Below are 18,650 nucleotides of genomic sequence, written 5' to 3' on the forward strand. Positions count from 1 at the left end.
CTGGGATCAAGCCCCTGCATCGGGCTCTCTGCTCAGCGGGGAGCCTGCTTCTTCCTCTCTGTCTGCCTGTCTACTTGTGATCTCTCTGTCAAATAAATAAATAATAAAGTCTTTAAAAAGAGAAAAAAGAAAAACCTAAAATACTCAATTTCCATTGATTTCCAGATGTTAGAATCCAAAAAAGTCTTGCCACAAAATAAAATACATATATTACATAATAATTCATGAGGTTTTCTATTTTTATCACTACAACCGGGGCTTCTGATCACTATGAGATAATTGGTGTTGCCACATGGAGTTTAAATTCCAGCCTTCCAAAAAGAAATTTAATTATTTTAGTTAGCATAGAAAGCTATATTTCAGATAGTATATGAGATTATTAGGCTATTTCTAAATCTTGAAAATTGCTTAAGGAACTCTTGGTTTTACCTTTGGTGGTCCTTGACTCAGAATTAAATTCATTGATATGAATTTAAATACTCATTTGTGTAGTTGTTAAACCCTGACTTTGATTTGATTATAATTAATACTATTATTAGCAGTACTCTTTTTTTTTTAGCAGTATTCTTTAATTGAGTGTATCAAGTACCTCAAATACTCTTGAGCCTAATGAATAATTTAGTAAAAAATACAGAATGAAAATGAAAATTGTCAACTGATAACATTCTTGCCCTTTTTCTTTGTAAATGTCAAGATATGTAAACCCCACCCACATAATAATTGGCACTTTTTTACCTCCTATTTTCTTAAGTACATCTTTATTTCATGAGTTTGTTTGTTGTTTGCATTGGTCTAAGTATTTGAATCTGGCCAAGGAATATATAGATTTTTTGATATGCCAGCTAGCATCTTTCATTTACTTGATATATTCTAGACCTCATTAGACTAATTGGTTATGACAACAAATCTTTGTGCTATATAATTTGATTTTGTTTTGTTTTAAACAGATCATTAAGTCTGTAAATTTAGAATGGTACATAGCAATATAGCTGTGTGCTTAGATGGAAATCAGTGTTGTTAACAAGAGATCCAGTAGAAGGATTTCTTTCTTTCTTTCTTTTTTAAAGATTTTATTTATTTGACAGACAGAGATCACAAGTAGGTGGCAGAGAGACAGGCAGAGAGAGAGAGGAGAGGAGGAAGCAGTCTCCCTGCTGAGCAGAGAGCCTGATGCGGGGCTCGATCTCAGGACCCTGGGATCGTGACCCAAGCCAAAGGCAGAGGCTTTAAACCCACTGAGCCACCCAGGCACCCCAAAAGGATTCCTTACTTTACAAAAAATAAATGTGATCCTCTCCCTAATTATTAATTACCATGTTATATACTCCACCCCCTTCAAGATTTTTTTCCCTAGTTTTCTGGTTTTATAATTGAACAGTCAGATTGTAATAAACTTTTTTTTTTTAAGATTTTTAAAATTATTTATTGGACAGGGAGAGAGATCACAAGTAGGCGGAGAGGCAGGCAGAGAGAGGGGGAAGCTGGCTTTCTGCTGAGCAGAGAGCCTGATGCGAGGCTTGATCCTAGGACACCGAGATCATGACCTGAGCCAGAGGCAGAGGCTTAACCCACTGAGCCACCCAGGCGCTCCTGTAATAAATGTCTGAAGCAGAGGTGGAAGAGGGCATCAGATTAGTATTAGCAGCTTTGTTATTTGTTCTTTTCAGGTAGTAGCAAAACCAAAAATCATATTAAGTAGCAACATTTAAAACTTAGCTTTAGAGTTTGAACTGTTTCTTTTAATTTCTTGAGTTTTAGTTGAGGGACCATTTTCTTCAATGTTACTTGAAATTTAAGAGATAAGAAGAATTCCTTTAGAAAAATGGTATCTTAAAAGTTTGTTATTTTGCCATTGGAAACTTATTGTCCACGACTTTGTCCTTCCCCTTCACCCTGTTTTTTAACTGCCTTTTGGATTCAGTGATTTTGGTACTTAGATTTTTACTAAATATTTCTGGTGTATGTAGCCATTTGTGATCTAGACCCTAACCAGGAATTTCAACCAGATAGTTTTTTTCTTTTTTTTTTTCCTTTTGGTAAAGTACAGTTTTTAAGAGTGCTGACAGAATTATAATGCATCCAGTTTTATTTATGTTATCAAAGTTGCAGTGAGTGAGATAAATTCTTCACGTATTTCTTCATCTCTTATACTTTGTTTTGAGTGATTCAAAGCTGCCATAGTTGTACACATTCTCACTAAGGAGATGTGCCCTCTACTCTGGGACGTTGGTTGTTGGGTAACCTCTAGAAGCATATGTTCTCAGTTCCACTTAACATTGCCTGCAGATGAACAAGTAGAACTATTTATGCATCAGAAGGTCAGGGAGAATTGTCTAAATTCATTAACAAATTTTTAACTTATTCATTATTTAATAAGATTTATTTATTTATTTGAGAGAGAGAGCACGCGTGCGTGCACGAGCAGGGAAGGATGGAGGAAGAGGGAGAGAGAGAAAGATTCTCAAGTACTTTTCCCGCTGAGTGGGAGCCCATCACAAGGCTTCATCTCAGGGCCCCGAGATTGTGACCTGAGGTGAAATCAGAAGTCGAACAGTTAACCAGCTGAGCCATCCAGGTGCCCGTTAACTTATTCATTTTTAACCAAAAGGGCAGTATGTGTACATGGTCCAAAATTTAAAGGTACAAAAGGGTTTATTGTGAAAAGCACGTCTCCTTCCTACCTCCCTGTCTTGTAGGTCCTCCCCTCCCTTGAGATAGTTGCTGTTTGTAGTGAATTTTCTACATTTACAACTATACCTACTCTTTTTATTAGCTGTGTCCAATCCGTTGTGTTGAATATACTATAAATTCCCTTTTTGGTGGACATTAAGCTTCTTTCCTATCTTTTATAAATAGTGTAGTAGTATTTTATGTATATTTCACTCCTGTGCAAATATATCAGTACTTCAAATTGTAGAAGTATAATTTCTTTGCCAAAGCTATATATTGCAATGCATTAAAATTTTTGATAGGTACTGACAAATTGTTCTTGGTGTATTCATTTTCTAAAGTTAGAATATTAGTTTTATAAGGCAGTGTTTGCATAAGTATGATCACCAGTTGGTTGTGTTGTTTATAACTAGATTTATCTTCTTTATTTTTATTTTTTTATTTTATTTTTTTTATTTTTTAAGATTTTATTTATTTATTTGACAGAGAGAGATCACAAGTAGGCAGAGAGGCAGGCAGAGAGAGAGGAGGAAGCAGGCTCCCTGCTGAGCAGAGAGCCCGATGCGGGACTCGATCCCAGGACCCTGAGATCATGACCTGAGCCGAAGGCAGCGGTTTAACCCACTGAGCCACCCAGGCGCCCCTTCTTTATTTTTATTAATAAGGTAGTTGCAAATGGATTGCTCACATTGCACAAGCTACTGACATTTGCTTGTTTACTTTGTCAAAATGGATTGTTTTAATTACTAGCAGTCATTAGAATTTTACTCTTTTTTACATAGGTAGCCTCTGTCTTGTAAACGAATTGCTTAAAAAGGGTTTTGGCTAAGTGCTGGGTATAGGGGAAATGGGGAGTTGAAAAAAAAATTGGAATTAGGAGCCTATTTTTCTAATTAGTCTTACAAAAATGGTGTTTAGCCTACTCGGTCAGACCATAAAAAATGATGTAATCCGTTATATCACAATGTATTCAAAACACCCTTTAAAATACTGGTGGAAATTCATTCATCTGGCTCCATCCCTACCTTAAGAAGCTGGGCTGTGATTTCCAGGACTTGGGGCTGTAGCCTAGGGGTTAGATAGGGTGAAGCCTGAGGAGCAGAATGCCTGGAGGCGGGCAGTGAGTGAGTTGGAGGTAAAAGAGTGAGAAAGAGCAATAGAGTGAGCCCGAGGTGGTTTATTCTTTCTTTCTGTTGCTACCCGGTTGTGCTGGGACAGGGTTAGGGAGTCCCATTCAGGAGATCCTGATATCTGGGATTCAGGTGACTTGAGATGTATTAGAGCTTGATGGAGGTGGTGGAGAGGGATGGACAGTGAACATGTTTGTAAATGTCAGAAGGTTTCTAGAGGCTGAGGATGGGGAAGTGGAATAGAAAAGATTTCTAGTGATAAGACAAAGAACCATCTGTAAAGCATTTATAGCTCTCTTTTTAAAAATCTTTTATATTTTTTTGGAGGCAAGTGGGTGAGCAGTGTTGAGGGCATTTTAAGCATTGTTTTGGGGGAGAGGACAGTGACATCTTGGCTTCATACAGATTTTTTTTAAAGGGTACTCTAACCATTCTTACTTGAAGAGGAGACATACACAAAGGCTCTGACTTAAAGAGAATGTTCTGTTATATCCTAGTTGGTTTAAAGGTATCTGGGCTGGTCCCCCTTGAAGTGGTAGCAATAATTCTCTTTCTGTTTGGTTCCATGGTGGAGCCAAACAGAGTTGACTATACACCCGTTGTCCTTCAGACATGTCTGAATTTTTCAGCCTATTTATGAGCATCAACAAACACTTTGTGCATACTTCTGCCATGGGTTGAATGCGTCTATTTTCCTTTAATTTAGCTTAAAACTAGTAATGGAATTCCTGAGGTTTTGAGAGGAATAGTGTTGGCAAGCTTAGTTTTGAAACTAAAGGCAAATTAAGATACCAAGCAAAACAGGAGACTATTACTTTAGAAAGGGATCTTGAAACTCTGCTGACATTTGCAAACCCAATGTCTTATATTTATATAAGCTTTAGATAGGAACTGCTATTTTTCTAAAATTGTTGGTTTAAAAATAATTGTTACATTTGTGCATTTAAAAAGTTGCTTCTAACACACTTTGGGTATGCTGGAGCTCAGCCTTTTCAGCAAAGTACTCAGACATTTGGGCATCAGCCCTTTTGGTCTTACTCTGTCTCAGGCCATTTAAGTTAATTAAGATGGATCGTGGATGTTAGGAATTTGATAAGCTTCCATTAAAATCTAATGTGGTTTAAAAAATTGCTTAAAGTGGCCTTGGAATATGTTAAAATATGCCACCATCAGAAGAATTAGGAAATTTAGCTGAGTATTGCTAAAATGACAAATGATGGCACTTGTCATTTTAATGTTTGTTTCTTAAATGTACTGTTTCATCGCCTTTGGAAGAGATAAGCTGCAGGTACCCTGAAGGATTATACTAATTAAAAATAGGACCTTCCCTGATTGTCTATTTAATTTTAACTTTTGTGTGTGTGCCATTAGTATTCATTTATGGCCTCAGTATTTATGTAAATTTTTCCCATCAACCCATGTTGTACTATATGTTGGCTAATTGAACATAATAATAATAAAAAGAGAAATGGCATAAAAAAGTGCTAAGTAAATACCTTCTAATATTACAGAGTTAGAACCTTTAGGTGGTATATTATAGAGCAAAATACCAATTGCTTCAAATAAATGAAGACCTAGAAGAAAAACTGTACATTGAATATATTCGGCTTAATTTACTTTGTGCTTGGTGGCCTGGCCCTTTCCTACTAGTGTTGATTTTATACTATTAGAAATTCCATTAATTATTTTCTCATATCTCTGCTTCAGTATAAGTATATCCTTGTTGTGTGGATATACCCGTTAATACCTTTGGACTAACTGGACTGTAGTTTGCAATGCTAAACTCAGTGTAGGTTGGTGGTGTAGTTCTCTAACATGGGAGTCTCTCAAAATTGAATATATAATGAATTTTAGGAATTCTAGGAATTTTGAGAAATTCCTAATTTTTAGGAATATTGAGAAATAGTATCTACAGAACTACTAACAGCATGAGAGGTTTGGAATCTTAAATAGTTGTAACTTACATTTAACTTTTTGATAAAGCATTAATATTTGACTTGTCATAATACTGTTTTCCTCCTTTATTTTATATTGGTAGGATTGGGTCTAGATTATAATAGCTAACCTGAAAAGTTAGTAGAGCAGAAAACTCTTATTATTACAGGCAATAGAGAGTCATTAAAGGTTGTTGAATAAAAGAGTAATTTAGTAAAGATAACTTTTCAGGAATATTATTCTTATAACTGTATGTATAACATATTGGGCAGTAAACTTCATAAAGGTCAGTTTAGAGGCTAGGCAAGAGGACATAATGAGAGTCTGAACCAGAATGCTTGAATAGGGAAGGAGAAATGAGTCTGGATGGGAACATTTTATAGAATATATTTTTTCTTGATTATAAAAATACAGTAAATGTATAAAATACAGGAAAATGTGGGGAAGATGGTACCTATTTTTATTTATATCATTTAGAAATATAACTACTTTAATATTCTCAGGCTTTTTAGTTCTGTTTAATCTTATATCCTCCTGAGTGCACCCCCACCTCAAAACTTTGGAGAAAGAGTCTACAAGGCTTGATTCTCTTCTCATAGATTATGAAGTTTTAAAAGAAAATGGTTTTCTAGATGATATAATTTTATTCATGTGCTACAGGAACCCAAGACGTGTTTGGGAATGAGTGAATTTGGTAACTGCTGGAAATCAGTGAGTAGATGAAGATAATGCCTAGGTTTGTGAGATTGTGTGAATAGTGGGAAAGGGGAATTTGGCTAGCTTCTGATGGTGAAGTTGGAAGTGGTGTTGGTAGTGATAGAGTGATCCAGAAGAGAATGGGTTTTATTTGAAGGTATTGCATCAGATGTTCTGGCACAATATCTGAAATTGAAATATGAAGCTTCGCTGAGTATTTGGGGTGATCACAGTGAGAAAATGTGGAGGAAGAATTGAGTTTAGAAATAGCCACAGTTCTGGTCAGAACAGTGTTTCTGATGTATCACTGTTTCAAGGACCACTCCAAAATGCAATTATTTCCTTATTATTCTTTAAGTGACTTTTTAACTTAAATATGTTTATTTTAAAGGGAAATATTATATTGGTGCTAAAAATGGCAAACAAATATAACTTGCTTTAAGCAGTTGGCAATGGAGAAATGAAAGTGATAACACCAAATAGAATAGTAATAATTTTAGCTAGATAAATCCTCTGAGTTTAAGTTACTCAATTAAAAAAACCAAATGAAACAACAAAAAAAAAAACAGTAAGACTTTGTAATTTGAAGGCTCAAGGGCTTGACAAGCTAATAACTTTCTCATGAAACGATTCATTATTATATGTGTGTCACCTACTGTGGTATATATCCCATGCTTTGGGAGATGCTGAGCTGTGGTAGAGGACGAGGAATCTGCTGTGGAAACAGGCAGTGAGTGGTCACACAATGATAACCAGGAGAGAGCGATGATGTCCTAGAAGTCTTAGGGTGTTTCAAAAAGGTATGTGTGATGCTGTTGAAAATCAAGGAAAGGTTTTTGATAACTTGCATTATCAGGATATGGTTATGTCCATTTAATGTACACTAAGAAGTTTCTGCATTCTGGTAATTCTGATATATTTGGATTCAGCCAGTTGCCACTGGCAAACATGTAGAGATTGATAAAATACTTCCTTGGTGCGTTAGCAAGTTTTATCTGGGGTATATATATAAATAGTGAATAAAAATGTGGAGAAAGAACAAGACATTTATGAGGAAATAGATTCATGGCTTTGAAATAAGTAACTGTTAGAATATTATTTCAGTCATGTTAAGCTTATGACAGATTTTAGCAGGGCTAGTTACTTCAATAGTCATGATTAATTTGTAGATCCAGGCACAAGCATAAATTAGGCTGCCATATATTATAGACAAATACATAATACACTTACCTATGTATGCACATTTGCATGCACACAATTACAGTTTCCCTAAAGAGGAATAGAATTCCCCTGCCCCCTTTTGGATCCTATTTTTAGGAAATTTGGTTGTACATCTTCATAGGGATAGGGAATAATTTTGAGGAATAATTATTATGCAGTTTTTGTCTCTCTGTCATACTCCAGGGTATGAACCAACACTGGTCACAGGTGTGAAATTCCTTTAACTTTTGGTGGGTTGGTGAAGTTAGTGTATTAACACTTTACTTTTATTTTTGTTGTCTTTTTTTTTTTCCGAGCCTCCAAACTGTTTATTTGGCCGGACTTGGAAGTGGGGGTCGCTGTGGGAGTGGGGGGTGGAGTGGGCACAATATTGTGGATGGCAGGGCCTGGTGCAGGCGTGTTGGGCAGGTGTGGCCCTCAGGCGAAGGTGGAGCCGTTCCAGCCCACGTTGGCAGCGTTCAAGTCGCAGTAGTTGATGTAGATCCTATCCGGGCTGACTCGCAGGCAATCAGACGGCAGGCGATCGGACAGGAGGCCGCACAGCAGAAGCGGTTCTCGGGCCTCCGATCTGCCGGGCCTCCGATGCTGTGGAAACTGCAGAGTGCGCACGGCTGGCTCACTGGAGCCGCCGAAGGCCCTGGGCTGGTCTGGGACCACGTGCACCGCGATGCACTGGGCCGGCTTGCCGGTTGCCTGCGCCAGCTGCTGAGTGAGCGAGCTCGGAAAGGAGACCGTCCGGCACGGAGGAGCGAGGAACGTTGGTGTTCACCACGAACAGCCGCATGCTGGCGGAAAAATGGCCCGGACCGGTGCACGGGAACTAACTGGCGAGCCTCCCACTGCAGCCCGGGAACCTGAGCTCTTTGTTGTCTTTAAAATGAAAATTTGTCCTTGAACTCTGAATAAATTTTGGAAGTGCTTTGAGTTTATAATGCTAAAATCATTCTGTGAATTACCCATAATAGTGCTTTGTTTTTCTCTGCATTATAAAATTTGTTTTCAGGAATGTGTGCTTTCCACACCTTTTTCCAAGCTGAATTTAGGTGGTCCCGACTTGAGATTAACCTTTTTAAATGTAAAAAAGTTTTATTTAGGAACTGGAGTACTTGAGAAAATTTATCAAATTGATACATATGATGATTCAGCCTTAGTCTCTTGCCCCATTTTAAAGAATGAGATGAAGTGTAAGTAGACAAAATACATAGCGGCAGTTGTCGGGGCCCCCAAACCCTATAACCATCCTGAAGTATAGTACTGCATCATCTAACCATCATTTAGAACAATGATTCTTTGGGGCAGAAAGACGTTCATGACTCCCAAGCAACCAACCAAAAAAATCATTTTTAGGAATGTACCTTGTTTAAGTTGGGAAGTGCTGTAGAAGTAATTGATTCTGGCAGAAAAGAAATGTGTTAAAAGAGAATTGGGTATCTCTTTTGCCATTACATGCTCTGGAAAGTGCTCGAGTCTGAAACTGTTTCTAGTGGAAGTATGATTATTATGATATTTCTTTTATATCGTATTAGGGCCTTTAAACTTATTTTAAACCTATTTTGAGCAACATGGGATTTGTTACAACAAAGAAGTGAGATGGAAATGTGATCCACCATGTAGAAATATGCTCTACTGCTCACCTGGAGATTTTTCTGGTTCTGTGTTTCTTCAGGGATATTAGATTCTTCAACTCTGGCTCTGCAGAGATGGGGTGGTGGTGTGGAAAGAGGCAAGGACTTGAACTGGCCCCATCAACTGAAAATAAATTCTTCAGTAGTTTTATGTTGGGATTTCATGATCATATTGTTTACCAAAATGCCATTCTGTTATTATTGATATGTTTACCAGGCTGCAAATATTCTTTAATGGATTGCATCTGTTCAGGCATCTGTAAGAGCATCTGTGAAACAACTATATGGAGAGACATGGATTTTTGAAAAGAGAGACATCTTTTTTTGGATTTTTTTTAAGACGTCATTTATTTATTTGACAGACAGGGATCAAGTAGGCAGAGGGAAAGGGGGAAGCAGGCTCCCCGCCAAGCAGAGAGCCAGATCCAGGGCTCTATCCCAGGACCCTGAGATCACGACCAGAGCCGAAGGTAGAAGCTTTAACCCACTGAGCCACCCAGGTGCCCCTCTGTTTTGTATTAAAGGAAAATTATTTATTACGATGGACTTTGCTGGGTGCAGCATATTCAATTGATAATGTAGTTATCTCAGTTTCTTAGTCAAAAAACTTCATATATAACATGGTTTGAATTTGGGTTATAGACAGCTCATTCAGGAAATATGTATTGCCTGCCTACGTGTCAGGCATTTTTTAAGGTGCTTGGTGTGCTGCAGAGAACGAGAGACATGTCCCTGTTCTAATGGTGCTTTCATTCCAGTGAATGAAAGAAGCAGCAAACAAATCAATATGTTTGGTCTGGTAATGATAAATATGAAGGAAGTGAAAGCAGGGCAGTTTGCAGTTTCCAAGCATGTTCTTCATTATGGTGATCCTTCTTTAGTTTTTGGTCAACTGTATGCTCTGTATCAGGCCTTCCTGTTGTGGTGTTGCTATTGGTAAGTGGAAACTTGCCGCAGTAGCAGCCTACACCCTTACCCTCCAAGGAGTCCCTGTATTCATTTCTGTCGCTGTGTAACAAATTGCCACAAATTCAGTGGCTTAAAACAACACCCATTTATTAACTAGCGCAGGGTTCTGTATGTCAGAAGTCTGGGTGTGGTGTGGTTGGGTTGTCTACTCAGGGTATTGCAAAGCCGAAATCGAGTTGTCATATGGGCTGAGTTCTTGTGTAGAGGATCTTCCAAAGCTTACTTGCAAAGCTCAAATTGTTAGCAGGACTCACTTCTTTGCAGTTGTGGGACTGAGCTCCCATTTCCTTGCTGCTTAAATAGGAGCCACGCTCAGCTCGTAGATACTGCCTGTATTGTTTGCCACATGGCTCTTTCCATCTACAAAGTCGGCTGGGGAGATTGTTGCTCACATCCAGTGTGTCTCACCCACCAGTCTCCCTGGCTTCTCTGTCTTACTTAGACCTAGATTTAAAGGGTTTATGTGGTTAGCTTGGGTCCCCCTGGATAATCACTTTTTCTTAAAGTCAGCTTTTTAAAAGTCAGCTTTATCATGGGAGTGAAATCTGTTATCTTCACAGCCCCATGGGTAGTGCAGGGTAGAGAAGTAGAGATCTTGGATCTTACAGTTCTGCATACTGCAGATGGTTACTGTTGTGTGGCTATCAGTAAGCACTGCAGTTGCCACTGCTGTGTGTGAAGAGGACCATCAACAGCTCTACTCAGTACATTTATTAGGTATCACGAGGTTCTACAGTGATAGGAATGGGTTTCTCTCGGGCTCCTAAGAGGAGTTTGAGTCATAAGCTGTTAGTAGGAAGTAGCCAGAGTGGTGGAGCAGTATGTGTCTCTGCATTTTGCTTTTCAGTGCTAGGAATGAGATGGGAAATAGTGGCTCGGGAGAAAGCAGAGAAAAAGGGTAGGTTCTGAAGGCCTACTTCACCCCTGGGGCTCAGGCTCAGAGTTGAGCTGTTTCATAGAAATGAGATCACCAAGGGTTTTTTGCCCCCCAAAAAGGAAAATTGGTATTAGTTAAATATTTTTACAGACTTTTAAAGATTTTATTTATTTGAGAGAGAGAGAGAATGTGAGCATTGGGTGGGGGGAGTGGGACAGAGGAAGAGGGAAAGAGAGAGGATCTCAAGCACACTCCACGCTGAACATGGAGCCCGGCTGAGACCATGAGATCATGACCTGAGCCGAAATCAAGGGTTGGATACTTAACCTACTGAGCCACCCAGGTGCCCCTTTATAGATTTTTAAAGTCAGAGCTTTTAAGGGAATTTAAAGCATAGATCTGGGAGATGGAAATGAGAGTTTATTTAGGAAAACGAACGAAACAAAGTATAGTTTATAGAGGAAAATAACTTGTCTACTATGTTAGCAATTGCATCCCATTACAAAATATATTTTTTCAGGTAGAAAAATTCTTATGATATAAGAATGTCTTTTCTATTTAATGCACTACCGTGTAACTTTAAAAACACACACTTAACTTTTTCTTCATCATCAAAATAGAATCATGGAGTCTGATGTGAGTAAATGGACAACCAGTTTTAATTCCGTGCTTCCTAAGTTAGTCACAATTGTGCATCTGGTTGTAGAAGTCTTCTAATTCTTAACATGTTTCCACTTTCCATTCTTAAGGAGTACTGCATGTCATATGGTACCTGATATTACCAATGAGGAAATGGAAACAAAGGAAATGTCAACCTTCCTTTGCAGTAGACAGTTTCTGGCTTATGTGTTGGGAGTGTATTTCTTTGGAAACATTTCTCTGCTTTTTAGTGGTGGGAAAGTAGGATTCACTGTGTACTAATCTTGGAAAACTAATTACATAAAACGAAGGATACATGTATTATAAATTAATTTGTTTAGCAGTAGGGTTTAGTAAGTGCTAACTAAGATTGTATTCTAATATTAGGGAAAAATTCAGATCTATTGAATCAGTGAACAGTATGTCCCATAAGTTTTGATTTATGTTTTAAAATACACAGGTGGTCTTAGTTACAAGTAAACAAGAATACCACTTAAAAGACTTGTAGTGGAGCATAAAAGTTTTATTAGACATGGAGCTATGTTTCTGCCAGTAACTCGACATTTTGAGGACAGATAGCATCCCATTTCCAATTTGAGATTGGGTACAAAAATATCCTAGGGCTGAGAATAGGCATAGTAAATTGTACCAACAAAAACCTTTTGTCTATTTGTAATGGAGGGAAAGTCTTCATTGAGTATGCATGGGAAAATGTGATATACGCTCTTTATGTTTTAGATGGGACCTCATGTTTTCTGATGATTACTCTGTACCATTAATTTTCAATGCCAATTCCAAAAAATGTCCCTGCATATGAATTCCTTGTTTGTTTGTGTTCTGTTGTTTTCATCTTTGGCTAATTAGAACCCCCCCTTCTGTTTCATTAATTTTTCTCTTCACATATTCTTCAGTTAATGTTTTTATAATACTCTAAACTAAAATTTTCTCCTAGTGTTCAGTAAAGTTGTCTTCAGATGTCTTTTATTTTCACCCTAACACTGTTTGAGTTGGCTTTAAGACATGCTTATTTTGCATAAATTTCTCCTTATGGAGAAGAATCACATGTAGCATTAACACTTCTGGGAATTGTTTCAAAATTTAGTTTATTGTCTTAATGTTAATAAGACTTCTCAAAGTCTGGTTTTTGGTTCTATATTCCAAAGAATATATTTGATTTTGTTGTTTTAATTGGGTTGTGTAACATTCAGTTTGATCCCAAATCCTCCATAAAATTAAAATTAACTTTTAGTACTCTTTATAGTTTATCCAGTGTTTCAAAATGGTACTACAAATATAATATGCTGATAAATTTGGGAAGTACCAATATGTATTCTTTAGGGGAAATTATTTGAATATGATATACTACTATTAATAACAAATGTATTTAGTGAGATTGTTTAATAAATATTAATACTCTGCTCAGCTATTAGATAAAACTTTGTGGTGGCAGCAATTAAAAATTGTATGATATAATTACATAGAGTTTTTATAGTTATCAGTGAAATGTAACTACAGTGAAGTGGTGTCTGTGTCCGTTAGGGAATATTTTGTTGGTCAAATATTTAACTAGTTTAATACATGATCATTGAAACAGACTATAATACACAATAGTCCATATTCTGTATGTTGTGTGTGTGCATGGCACATGAACTGATATATTTTCAAAAAGTTAAAACGAATAAATTCCTGAAAGGCTAATGTAGTATTTTAGTTTAGTATTGTTACTATTCGTTACTGAGTTTGTGAATATGATGATTGATAAAACACTTATCTCAGTTTCTGGTTTGTTCTTGATACCTACTACAGTTATTACCTTATTGATAGGATACAGAAAATGAAATGTTAAAAAAAATTTTTTTTTTTACAATTTATTTATTGGGAGGCCTGGATGGCTCAATCTGTTAAGCACCTGCCTTAGACTCAGGTCATGACCCCAGTGTCCTGCTATGGTGTCTTGCTATCCTGTCCTATTTCCAGCTCCTGGCTTAGCAGGGAGTCTGCTTCTCCTTCTCCCTCATCGCCTCCCTCTGCTTGTGCTGTCTCTCTCTCTGACAAGTAAGTAAAATCATAAAAAACAAAACAAAATCTTCATTAGCTTCCCCTTTAAAAATAAGATTTATTTATTAGAGAGAGAGAGAGAGCATGTGCGTGAATGAGGGGTGTGTGTAGGGCAGAGAAGGAGAGAAAGTTTTTTTTTTATAAAGATTTTATTTACTTGTATGACAGAGAGAGACACAGTGAGAGAGGGAACACAGCAGGGGAAGTGGGAGAGGGAGAAGCAGGCTTCCCACACAGTGGGGAGCTGGGTGCAGAGTTCTATCCCAGGATGTTGGGATGGGGAGCCTGAAGTGGGGCTTGATCCCACGACCCTGGGATCATGACCTGAGCCAAAGGCAGATGCTAACAGACTGAGCCCCCCAGGCACCTGAGAAGGAAAGAATGTCTTAAGCCAACTTCTTGCTGTCATGGGCTGATCTCGTGACCCTGAGATCACAACCAAAGCCCAAATGAAGTCACATGCTTAACTGACTGCGCCACCTGGGCGCCCCTAAAATGTTAAATGTTAATCTAAAATAGAAGTGGTCAGGAAGATGTGTACTAAAATCACAATATATCCAAAGGTAAGTAGAAATAATCCATCCAGAGCTACATGGCTGCACAAGAGCATGGGTTTTAGGGTTAGATTCCCTGAATTTGAATCCTGGCTCCACCACTTAGCTCCGTGACTTGGGTAAGTAGTTTATTATCTCTACTTCAGTTTGTTCATCTGTAAAATGGGGATACCTATGTCATAAGGCTATTATGAAGACAAAAGAAATTGTAAAGTGCTTAGAATAATGATACACATAATAAACACTATATAAATGTTGGTTAAATAAGATTTTAAATTACAGAGTATAGGACCATTCATGTGTTTTTTTTTAGTCATTTACTAGAATCATAGGATTCTCCAGTTCATTCATGTTGCAGCCTTCGATTCTTTACCAATTCCTAAGGCTTACTGCTCCCGCCGTCAGCTCCACTTCTCTATTTCTATTTCTGTATTTCTGTTTCTTTTACCTCTGCTGCTGCTTCCATTTTGTCTCCTTTTTCTGCATCTGCATTATCATCATCATCATCAAAGACTCTGCTAAGTTAGGGTAGTTTCCAAGATGTGCCATTGGAGGCTAAGCATGGCAAGTAGAAATGCTCAAAGGTGGTCACTCAACTAAATAGTAGTAAAGTGGCAGATCTGGGATTAAGGCTCTGGTCTTCCACTCCAGGTACAATTGCTTTTTTCATTGTGCCACAGCTGCTTTAGAGGGCTGAAGGTTGTCCTTGGTTATTTTGTGCCTCTATTCAAGACGTCTTTTCCCTGCTCCTCCCAATTACACATAAACACACATAAAAATATTGGAAAGAGGGCGCCTGGGTGTCTCAGTTGGTTAAGCGACTGCCTTCAGCTCAGGTCATGATCCCAGGGTCCTAGGATTGAGCCCTGCATCGGGCTCTGTGCTCAGCTGGAAGCCTGCCTTTCCCTCTCCCACTACCCTTCTTGTGTTCCCTATCTTGCTTGGTCTATCTCTATCCCTGTCAAATAAATAAATAAAATCTTTAAAAAAATATTGGAAAGAAATTTAATTACACCCTTTGTATACTAAGTAAATGGGATCACTTAATTCGGTGGTGGCTTTCTGTAGGAGGAGGAGGAAGCACCTGGCTATTGCTCAGGGCTGTTTTAGGTGGGAATATAATGGGGAAGCATAGGAGTCTTCTGCTTTTGCCCATGTGGAAACAGAAGGAAGTGAGAGAGAATATAAGGGACTACCTGCTAGACCAATGAGTGTTTTTCAGTTTGTGATGGATATATATTTTTAAAGACTTTATTTATTTATTTGATGCAGAGAGAGAGAGAGAGAGAGAGAGAGAGAGTGAGCACACCACCACAAGCAGGGGGAGGAACAGAAAAGGAGGGAGAGGGACAAGCAGACTCTCAGCTCAGTGCAGAGTCCCATGTGAGGCTTGATCTCACAGTGCTAAGGTCATGACCTGAGCCAAAACCAAGAGTTGGGATGATCAACTGACTGAGCCACCCAGGTGTCCCGGTGATGAATATTAATCTAGTTTGGAATACACTAGTAAGAATGGATATCATTTGTATATGTGCAAAAGCTAATAAGACCTTATTAACTTAAAGAAGGGAAAAACTTAGGTATAACAAGTAATATAATTTCTGAGAAAGCTTTTAATAAGTTTGTGACTGATAACCATATGGCATAATAACTTGTGCATTTCATGAATGTTTTCATTTAGGTATATTAAGCATTTTTCTTTCTCTTTTTAAAGTTTATTATTATTTTTTTAGTAATCCCCTGGAACTCATGACCCCAAAATCAAGAGTTGCGTGCTCTATGACTGAGCCAACCATGTACCCCAGGGATTTTTAATCCCTTTTTATGTTGTTGTCAGTTTACAACCAAAATAACTTAAAAAAAAACACTGGAAAAATTCTGTATGTGAATTCTTGAAACCATGACCAGCTCTGAAATTTGCTGCCTAGCATCATCCTCCCTTTCTCTGACCATTAGAATGGCCTGTTGTCTAGAGGACACACTGGAATGGTAGCATGTCTCAATTTATTGGAAAGACCATGGTTCTGGTCATGAAAGTTTGATGGTCTTAAGTGAGACCTATTTGGCTAGCATGTATTAAATCATACTTACTCAAAAATGGGTGTTGTTTCTTTTTTACAGTGACTGTAACATTCTAATGTTCTTTGTTGTTAGAGGAGATTGAGTTTGATAATGAAGTCAATCTAGTGTAAAATACTTAACATGGAAAGTTGTATGCAGTATAATAGATAGATTATAGGACTGGGAGTCTGGAAATCTCAGCTATCCTTACATACTTTTGTTGCTAAATAAAACTTTGTTAGTGTCTTTATGGAAGTGTGATTATAACACTCCTATTCTTCTTCAAATAATAGAATGAGGCTATTCAAAATAGTATGAACATTTACTGATACACAAGATAGTATGGTTGTTGGTTACGGTTTATTTTTTCTTCGTATGTAATTTTCCCCTCTGTTTGCTGCTTCATTTATTTTCCTTTTTCTGGATCAGTTCTCTCTCAGATTACTTTTTAAAAATTTTGCATACATTTGCTTTCAGTATTTCATTATGAAAAAGTTTAAGTATACAGCAAAATCTAGAAAGAGAGCCATTGATCTTTCTCTTCAAGTTTCTTCAAATGCTTTTCTACTTGGAGCCCAGTTCAAGGCCTCATTCCATTTTCAAGGCAACCATTATTTTTCTCTTCTTTAAATTTATAAGTATCATTTTTATTTCATAGTTTAATACTCAGCAGTTTCTTTTATATTGTTCATGAATTGTTTTCATGTCTTAGTCTTGGCAAGCCCCACCCCACACACTTTGTACCTTTTCTGCATTGCTAAATTTCAGACTCCTTGAATGCAGGAGTCTTGTCTCATATGCATCTCTCCCTTTCCTGTTTCCTAACATGTGGACTCATTGATAAATACTTAAGTTTTCCTTGGTTGCTGTATCTGTCACTGTTTCTTGTTTCAGTGTATGGGTGTTCAGTGTAAATAATATAACATATCCCCTGCTCATCTGCAGGGGATATGTCCAGGGATGCCTGACACCGCAGATAGTACCAAACCCTATTATGCACTGTGTTTTTTTCCTATACATACGTACCTGCGGTAAAGTTTAATTTGTAAAATAGGCACAGTGAGACATTAACAATACCGAATAAAATAGAACAACTACAATAATACATTGTAATAAAAGTTATGTGAATGTGGTTTCTCTCAAAATATCTTATTGTACTGTACTCACCCTTCTTGTGATGATGTGAGATGACAAAGTGACCACATGGTAAGATGAAGTCAAGTGAATGACGTAGGCATTGTGACGTAGCATTAGGCTACATTGATCTTCTAATATTATGTCAGAAGGAGAATCATCTGCTTCTTCTGGACTGCGGTTGGTCAAGGGTATAGGAAATCATGGCCAAGAGGAGGGGGATTACTGTATATGATTTTAAGGCTCTTAAGCCTTTGTAGAAGTTGTTTATATTTGGAAATCTGTTATGTAGTCCATACATGAAATTGAGCAGTTATATGTTGTAAATCAGCACTGGTTATTATTAGTACTACTAGAAGGGGAAACCAAGATTCATGGTTTTTTAACTTTATATGAAAAGAACTTCATTAATTTAAAAAAATTAATAGATTCTGATGTAGTTGCTCATGGTTTTAATCTTGTGCTTTGAAGTGTTTTCTTTTTCTGGAATGAGGTTCTTGGTTCTGACTGTGTAGAAGAAATATGTTAATTAGATTATATTTAGTTGGTGAATTTGTACCCACAAGAATGTGACTTTTAAAAAGTTGCAAGTTGCTACAGTTCTTGCAGATAAGATTGTTTCCTGTTTTCTTTTGCATATTTAGTACTTTGTATATTTTTCCATGAGGTAGCCTTTCAGTTTGCCCATTTGTATTGTTTGACATTCAGACTTAAAGGTAAATTAAACACTACCATCCCTGGTGCTTACAAATGCTAGCCATTGAAAATGTCAAAATTTGGATTTGACCCAAGAGTTACAAATAATAATAAGCTTTTGTATAAATATATCTAAATATATATTCTTAGGGGGGAAGGAATAAATAAAACACTGTGTTCATGGAGTAGTTTTAAACAGTTAGGCTTTAGAATTGCTACATGCCCAAAGTATTTCTCCAGTGAATTACATACTGTATCAGTTTGGGAATTGTGTTATAAGAAAGGTATTTAGTACACTGGGCCTCAATACTACTGAAAACTCAGTAGAATTGACAGAAATCAACATAATAGTTTGAAAAAATGATGTATATACAACTGAGACAAT

The 18,650-nt window shown here is 37.4% G+C and overlaps 1 protein-coding gene and 1 pseudogene across 5 annotated transcripts in view; one reads left to right on the plus strand and one right to left on the minus strand.

Annotated features, from left to right (window-relative positions):
• FRS2 (fibroblast growth factor receptor substrate 2) overlaps nt 1-18,650 on the plus strand; it is a 116,308-nt gene that overhangs the window by 15,176 nt on the left and 82,482 nt on the right. The gene's annotated exons all lie outside the window — the stretch shown is intronic.
• On the minus strand, nt 8,069-8,436 carry LOC123390060 (annotated as a pseudogene).

The sequence above is a fragment of the Mustela putorius genome, unplaced genomic scaffold (assembly GCF_011764305.1).
Source record: "Mustela putorius furo isolate JIRA1106 unplaced genomic scaffold, ASM1176430v1.1 tig00537227_pilon_pilon_pilon, whole genome shotgun sequence".
Lineage (NCBI taxonomy): Eukaryota > Metazoa > Chordata > Mammalia > Carnivora > Mustelidae > Mustela > Mustela putorius.